Raw genomic sequence first — 8,644 nt, 5'->3', positions numbered from 1 at the left:
TCATAGGAAAATCCAAACTATTTATAAATCTTCCCAACCTCTTTTGCATCAACAACCCTGTCTTACTCTTTATTCTTTTCACGTCCTTCTACCTTCAGATGGGCATGTCGATAGGTGCGCGAATTTATCAATAATTTTCCGAAGTGCGGAAAGATTGGGGTTGAGATATGGAGTTGTTGGAGAGCAGTTTTTTTCAATCTTGCTAAAAATCTAGCTCAGGAGTGGATTGAAAACTCTTGGAGATCCTCTGAGAAGGGACCTGAGGTATTACACATTTGGAATGCATAATTGTTGTTATTTAATCAATTGTCGATGGAGTTTTTATGTTTTTATAGTTTATAAGTAAATTTGGCTGGTTAATTACTTTAAACTAATAACTTGCATGATATTAGAGGATAATACGTATGCTAATTTATGGGGTACTTTGGTTGTTTTCTTCCATAATAATAGAGTTAAGAAATATATATAAGCAAATTTGATCAAATTGCCGTTGTCATTGATGATAATTAGAGTGTACCAGAATTATAGGGAATGGTTTTCTTTTGAACTTTTAGGATTTATATCTTCTTTTCTATTGCGTCTTGTAAAGAATAACGTAAAGGCTTGAAAAATAATCTCTACCTAGCATTAGTAAGATCGATAAGACATATATATATCTGCAAAAAACAATTAAACTGACAACATGAGACATTCGTTGAGTATTTCAAACTCATAAGATATTCAAATATCGTCCAAATAAAAACTCTCAATATTTTGATAAGCAAATACTATTCCAAACATATGGTAACGTACATTATGGAGTTTAAGTTCGCTTGCCTTTCCAAAGCAAACGAAAGCTATTTTTTGAATGAGAGTGAGACCATACAAAATCTGGGAAAAAGCTCCAAGTAAATGTATAAAAAGCGAATTGCGACAGTAAAGTCAACAAGCGCCGGTGCGGAAGCCAACCCGTGATCCTGGCAGGTCGTAGAGCACCTCGATGGTTCGCTGGTTCAGGCTGCCGATGAGGCCAGTGTATTCGTCTCCATCCGTGTTCCAGAACGCGAGGCAACCATCGAGCAGGAGCCCGGACGAGGCGTCGAGGTCTACGGTGGCCCCGCCCCGGAACGTCAGCGACACGGTGGGCACCGTGACGTTGTCGTACCCCGTGAGGTTGTAGCAGGTGTCGAGCTGGGCGGTCGGCGGCGCGAGAGGGTACTCCGCCATGGCGCTCCGGAACGCGGTCCTCAGTGCCGCGTAGGCCGTGTCCTGAAGCGCCGTGATGGTATTGCTGGAAGCCAAGATCATCCCCTCCCGGAACACCGCGGCTGGTATGTCCAGCGGCTGCCCGCCGACGCTGATGCCGGTGAGCATCAGCTGGTAGAACCACGGCTGGTCGTCCATGGTGAGCAGCGGCGTGAAGACGTAGTCGGATGTGTTCTCCGGCGCACCCAAGGCCAGGAACCCCGTGGAGTCCCCCGTCGGCGGGAGGCAGAGCGAGAAGGCGCCACGGTGCTCCGTGGACGTCTGCCCCACAAGGGACTCCGGCAGGCGGCCCAGGCCGAGCACGCCGTCGTACTTGCCTTCTTTTTCGAAAGGGCCTTCTTGGTCGTGACCGCAGCCGAAGTGGAAGTTCTCGACGACGGCTCCCGGACCAAGTGTCAGCGCGTCGCTGCTGTACACACCGGTCGTGTTGGCGCCGCTGCCATAGTAGATATAGAACCCGCATTCCCAGTTGCTGGTGCAGCCATTGCCACTGATGCCAGCAGCCAGGTCCCTGCACTCCTGTGAGTCTCACAAGGGATAGTGTTGTAGGTAGAAGACCTGCTCGGATCAAATAGAGGGAGCTTCTGGGGGTAGCAGTTGCTGGAGTTGCACGGCTTGCACTGCACCCACGACAGGTCGCTTTCGGTGGTCAGGAGAAGGGTCTGCGGGACGGCGGGCGTGCCCAAGCCCACAGTGACAAGGTACTGCTGCGAGTCGTATGATGAGCCCAGCCGTGTCGGGACGCTCACAGTTGAAGCGTCACTGCTCTGCTTTCTCGTGGTCCTGGACATTCTCCTTGTGATGTACTTGGTGCGCACACGATCTCGGTGAAGCCGTTGCACGAGAGACGCCTCGTCTTTGGTCTGCAATGGCGCGCACGGCCCGTTCCGATGCGCCAGTGGCACGGACACACGCCCTGACTGTGGAGACGACACTGCAAACATGGAGAGGTTTTGGATTAGTATTATATGCATCGAGGATCCGGCATTGTTCATCATGGGAATCACAGTGTATAGATCTGATGATACCTCTCGGTGTCGAACATGATTTTCCTGATGACTGGAATGATGTTTTTGGCACCACAACATTTCTGCTTTCCTTATGACCTGCTGCTGCTTCATTTGCTTGGGCAATGCCGCCGTGACTGCATATGACGAGTAGGAGCAGAGAGAGGAGCAAAGCAGACGCCATCGTAAGAGATGACTGAGATACAATGTTCCATTCCACTACGGAGTGTGTTAAATAAGGGATGCACTCGATTTGTTTTTTTTGAATAGCGAACATTACGAGGATCAGCGGACTTGGTCTGAGGTTGCGTAGGACTAGTTCAATATATTCTCGTTCAGCTGTCTTCTATTTTGTGATTTGTCTCGATATCTATGCACAAAATCTAAGCTGGAATTAACTTTGTTCCATTATCTAAAAAAAATCTATGCACACAATCTCTCGAGGCTGCCAAGTGCTATGTTTAGTTTGTGACTACAGCAACACTGCCTATGCCTAGAGATCTGATGTGCTAATACTAGTAGTAATATATTTATATATTTGGGAACATATACAAGGCCTTACGTTCATGACTCTGTACTTCCGTCCAGAATCTCGATTATAATCTGGTAACAATCATGATTTGCTTCCACAGATGAGGATGCAAAGATAGTTCATTAGTATTTATCAAGATTGAAGAATGAGTCAAGAATGCATAAGTACGAAAATGACAAGAAAGGCTGGCAATGACAAAAGAAGGTATGGATTAATAAGTATTAATTGGTCTTGTATTTGAGGCTTGTTTAGATTGTGGGATATATGCAAATTAGAATGGCATAATTGACAAATGCAAGATGGCAAGGACAAATGAAAAGAGAGAAAAGTGACATGATTAGTTGCATATGGGTTGGTTTCGCACATGTATTGCTTGCCAATTAAATCAAGAATATTGATAATGAATTTTGAATTGATCAAAATAAAAGTGGATTTCAAATGAAGGCATATTGTTCATACAAACAAGGCTTGACTTGAGAATGGCTATATAAGATGAAGGTAGCAAGAAAATGGCTACGAAGGACTAAGCGAAGGTGAAAGGAAAGCGATGGCTTAGTGATTGAGGTACCATGGCTAAGGTGAGGAAGCAAGTGCTTATGTTGATCTGAGGAACTAAGTGTAACACCCCGATGTTATGCCAGCATTTAGGCACTGCAAATCATGCATATCATGCATCATCAAGCATCCTAATCACACATGCCTAATCATGTAAAGAACAATTGAAACACTGTTTCGAAACATATGAAACATGTTGTGAAACCTGAATGTTACATACACTTGTTAGAGTTGTTTTGCCCTGATTTTGCTTACTAGGTTAGTAGAACTTGTTTGGTTATGCTTGTAAATCATCTAGGATTATTTAGTTCAATTCTTGGAGCGAAGTTGTATTCAAATTATTTCAAAATTTTGCTTTAAAAAAATAATTCTCCAAAATTAAGGTTTTGAGTTAAAATTGACTTTAATTTTAGCATTCAAAATCTATCAAGAATTTGGCTTTGGTCATAAAATCAAAGTTGTAGATATTGAAAAATGGAACAAATTTCATTTTTGCACCAATTTATGAAAATGTTTTTAAATGACTCAAAAATGGGAATTTAATTCTGTTTATTTGAGAAATAAAAAGAAAAGAATTTCATTCGCTTAACAGGCCGCCGCTCAGCTTCCCGACCCACGGCCGAAGCCGGCCTAGCCCGCGTCCCACGCCACGCGCCTCGCCAGCCCACGCCACGCGCCGACCGCGGCAGAGCACGCCCGCCGCGTGGCGGCCATGCGCCGTCGACGCCGCCGCGCGTCATAGCCGGCCTGCGCCCGCGCCCACGCGCCCGCCTACTTCTGCTGAAGCCACTGCGCTTGCTTGCACTCTCCCGCGCTGCCTCTCCTCTCCGCCAGCGCCGAGCTCACTCACTATCCCCCTCGCCGCGCCACCGCACCCGCCGGCCAAATTCACCGCGTCTCCACCTCGGCCAGCAATCGCGCGCCAGCAGTTCCGCCTCGCTCTCCGGCACGTGGTGCTCGCGCTTGTGCCGACTGATTGAGCCTGTAACACCTCGGGTGTTAGCCTTGCATAACTTGACTTGCATAACATGAGCATGAGCATCAAGCATTCATAAATCATCATTTACAATTGAAACATCTGATCGAAACATATGAAACATTGCTTGTTATTTCGTGTTTCTTGTAACATGTGCATATGATCATGTGCAAATAAATGCTAGTGTGTAATGATTGGTCACTATAACACCTTAGCTACACTTAGGTTAACCAAAGGAACCTTGTTCATGAAGTCCGCATTTCATGACCAAGCACTTGAGTGATATTTCATGTGATTACTTTCAATAGCTATATGTGTGACTACTACATGAAATGCTTAAATAACCTTGCAAATTGCTTAAACATGTTTAGAGTATCATCATGAACAACTTTGGTATTTAAGGTTAGGGCTAGTTTGGTCATTTAGCCAGGGTTTGAGTATGGATCATGATTTCAATGTGACATGTTTGACTAAGGTTGAACTAGGTGTTAGAGACCTTGCATGGAGGAGTTCACTAAAGCAAAGTTGTAGTGTTTGACATTAGGAACAACTTTTATTTTTGGGTCATCACATGATTCAGCTCCTAACATGTTTGAAATTGGATCACAAGAATCATCAAAATCCTGATTTCAACACTTAACGAAATTGGCTAAGTCGTGAACACTGACCGACTGACAGGCTCAACTTTGGACTGAATTTTCTTCCTAGCTGTTGCGAATTAGAGCTTGATCTTTGAACAAGAGTTGTAGATGGTATATCGGTCTACAAGTTCCATTTTTATGGTTTACGCAATAGAGCTTTGGTTTAGCAGTTGAATGACCATCAAAACTCGCTGTCAGGCTCGACTTTGGGTTAACTGACGAACTGAATCGGCCGGCACAGTGGCCGACCGGCTTCAGACACCGCGCGCCGCGTGGAGGTCGCCGTGGCCGCGCGTCGCCAGCGCCCTGACCGCGCAGGCCACGCCGCGCCTGGGCGCGCCTTCTTCACGCCAGCGTGCGCCCGCTCCATTTTCACTCACCCACGCCAGCTCTCTCCCTCTCCAGCGCCCTCCCTTGCTCTCGCCGCAGAACCAGGCCACGCCACCGAGCACAGCACCGCCTCCGCCGTCGCCTCGTGTGCGCTACGTCGCACCACCACCGCCTCCATCTCGCCCATAGCTGCGCCACACCTCCCTCCACCCCTCGTCTTGATTGCTGCGGCTGTCACGCTTCGGTGAGGGCGAATTCACCGTTTCCTTTCTCACCGGAGTTCACGGTCGCCATGGCCGCCTCCACGGCAAGCTGGCCATAGCTCGGCTCATCGGCGCTTACCTTTCGATTTTGAGCGTTAGCATTTGGGTAGGATGTGTATTAGCCGGTGCTATGATGTCACCTCCATTGGTGGTCCCGCCGGCGTGGAACGTGACAACCCGCGCCGCCGTGTTCTAACATCCGCACCACCGCGCCGTGGTCAAGAGTCGTCGGAGCCTTACGTGGAACTTGTGTTGTTAAAATAGAGTCACTAGGTCACCGTTGTGCCATTGCGCGCCTCGCCTAGCTTTCCCGTGGCCGGAGATGGCCGGCACAGCGTTGAGCAGCGCCGTGTGCCGCCATCACCGACGACAAGCATGCTCCACCCACCCTCAACCGCCACCACCTAGGTCGTTCGATGTGCGCTACTCAGTTGATGGTGTCGTGAAGACCTTACCGCCGGCAACCGCGCCGTCGGCGAGCTCTGGCCATGCCCGCAGCGTACAGCGCCGCCACTCTGCTTCTGTGTCACTGACGCGTGGGGTCCCCTGACCAGTGGGTCCCACCTGTCAGCGACAGCAGTAGTGTAGGCTAACTCCTTTTGAATCCAGTTTTTGATTTGTTTTGTTATTTTTGTATCTTTAGTTTGGTAGCTCCTAAAATGGTGAAATAAATATGATTGTGTTCCTTAGGAGGTGTAGTATTTAAGAAAAATATGTTCTTGGTTTCAACAGTAGAAATTTCAGGAGATTTAAATAGGGATTTCAAATGTGCTTTTGAATGCATTCAAATTTGTTTATTTTATATCTAGAGTTCCTGTGCTCCAAAAATTATGAAATTTTTGTGGTAGGCTATTCTTGTCATACATGAGCTTGTATAAAAATTTGAGAACCAGTGCATGTGTAGATCTATAGTTATAGATTTTTCTTTTATAAATAGTTAATCCTTGCATGAATTTTTATAAATTAATTATAAGTCCAAAATTCATGAGATTTATTGGAGATGATACTAGTACCATATGGATGTTAAGAAAAATAAGAAATCTGTTGCTTGACACTTTTCAATAGGATTTTCCATTTATGCTATTTCAAGCCTTGCTTCCTTATCATTTTTGTATAAGGATGTTCTACTTAGTAAAATGACATGAAATTTTTATAGTAGTCCTTTGATAGCATTAGTAAGGCTCTGTAAATTTTTGAGAATTTATTAAGCACATCTGATATATATTTATTATTTAACCTAGATATCTAAATAAAATGATAAAGGCAATTTAATAAATAGTTTGGGCTTTGCCATTATATTATCTTAACTATGTTTGGTATGCTTAAACTGTTGGTAGGTTCTAGGTTGTCAATTTGTGGATGATTACATAAAGTAGAGGTGCTATTACTTTATATTGCATGTTAAATCATTTCCGGACTGATTCTAGAGTGTGAGGGGTTACATGTTGAAACTGATGTAGACTAGTAAAAATGGTTAATAACAAAGTCGTAGAGAATTTGATAAGCTTTCCAGAAAGTCCAGGATCACTGCTTTTGGATTTGTAGAACTCCAGTTTTGAGTAAAACAAGTAGATACTGTTTATGGCATAGTCGATGCTTTGTAGAAGTAGTTAAGTAGTAAGCGAGAAGAGATATGCACCTACTCAAACAACGTGATGCACTTGTTAACATATATGCATTCGTAATACTTATACCATACTCATGCATCTAGGATCGGAGGAAGAGATCACGTTGCTGGAATTCGAAGAAGCAGAGGAAGGGAACCCGCAGGAGGATCCGCAAGCCGCAGCTCCCGAAGGCGTGGAGCAGAACCCTGAAGAGCTGCCGGAGTGCCCTGACCATCGTCCTACTTCCTTTCTACGAGGCAAGCCCCGGAGCATTATAAGTCCCCCAGTAATTTACAAATGTTTAATTGCATACTTATGATTGATGCATTAGGTTATAAGAGTTGAATGAAACCACTTGATGCATGTACATTCCTTGTCCAGATATTACACCTTTAACCGGTATAGGTCCAGGATCGAATATATGCTTAGCCATGCTTAGACCGGTAGAAGTCGGGTGATTTCCTGTCACCTGCGAGATATAGGTGGATACCGGAGCACGATTGGTCATAATCGTCAGTGTGGAAAAGAACCATGGTTAATGTAAATGGAGACCGGGCGGGATACTGATAGAAAAGCAACAAGGCATGGAGGTCTTGGGTGTGGACTTATCCCCGTCTGTGTCAATCAAGGACCGTACCGTTGTTGGAACTTCTGACAAGATTGAACGCATGCCTTTCACTTAGCTGGCCGGATAACTCGTTCCGACCGCGAAGCCGAGTAATTCAACTCAGGCCGGGAATCGTTCTGTTGTGCGCTCCTTCCGGGGAACGATCAGACTGAGCCCAAGGGCAGGCTTGGCCTGAGCATCCTGGCATCTGGTGTTCCAGATTGTGCGGCGCAGTACGAACCCGCGAAATGTGTACCAGGAGTTGTACCAAAGGTGACCTAAGACTATCGTGGCTGGTAGATCTGGGTTTGTGTTAGGAATAAATTTCCCAGCTGGTAGAAATCGATTCGAATCGCCGTCTCTCCCGGATAGTGAGAAACTTGGCTAGCTCCAACATCGTAGTAACTGTGTTATGAAACATGATGGTTCAGATGAATATGGAATTACAATACCTGCTATGGTTACTATTGGATGCTTCTAAATGATATACCACATGTTTGGCACAGGATAGTTGCTAATCTAGAAATGGTTAGTTGTAATTAACTTGATAAAGGAATCATAATTGTACAACGGGTAATTGCCTTTTTCGCAAAATGTTGTCAAGTTACGTCCACTTATACAGCCTTGCATGATCCTTGGAGTCATTTTATTTCTGGTTCATGACGGGTAAGTCTAGCTGAGTACCTTCTCGTACTCAGGGTTTATTTTCCCATTGTTGCAGATGGCACTGTGTATCATGGTTATTGCAAGAGTTGCTTCTATCCCGCTGTGGATGAGGAGTAAGCCTTGGGCAGGCTTCCTTAGTAACTTCCTATCTTTGCTTTTGTGGATCGTGATCTGGTTTGGCACTGTATCAAACTATGTTGGAAACTTTATCTTTG

At 45.4% G+C, this 8,644-nt stretch overlaps 1 pseudogene; it reads right to left on the bottom strand.

The window, feature by feature from the left end:
• Positions 1 to 921: 921 nt before the first annotated feature.
• LOC136530955 (aspartyl protease family protein At5g10770-like) lies at positions 922 to 2,436 on the bottom strand (annotated as a pseudogene).
• Positions 2,437 to 8,644: the final 6,208 nt, after the last annotated feature.

The sequence above is a fragment of the Miscanthus floridulus genome, unplaced genomic scaffold (genome assembly GCF_019320115.1).
Source record: "Miscanthus floridulus cultivar M001 unplaced genomic scaffold, ASM1932011v1 fs_23_2_3, whole genome shotgun sequence".
In the NCBI taxonomy this organism is placed as follows: Eukaryota; Viridiplantae; Streptophyta; class Magnoliopsida; order Poales; family Poaceae; genus Miscanthus; species Miscanthus floridulus.
This window is presented reverse-complemented; position numbering and strand designations above follow the sequence as displayed.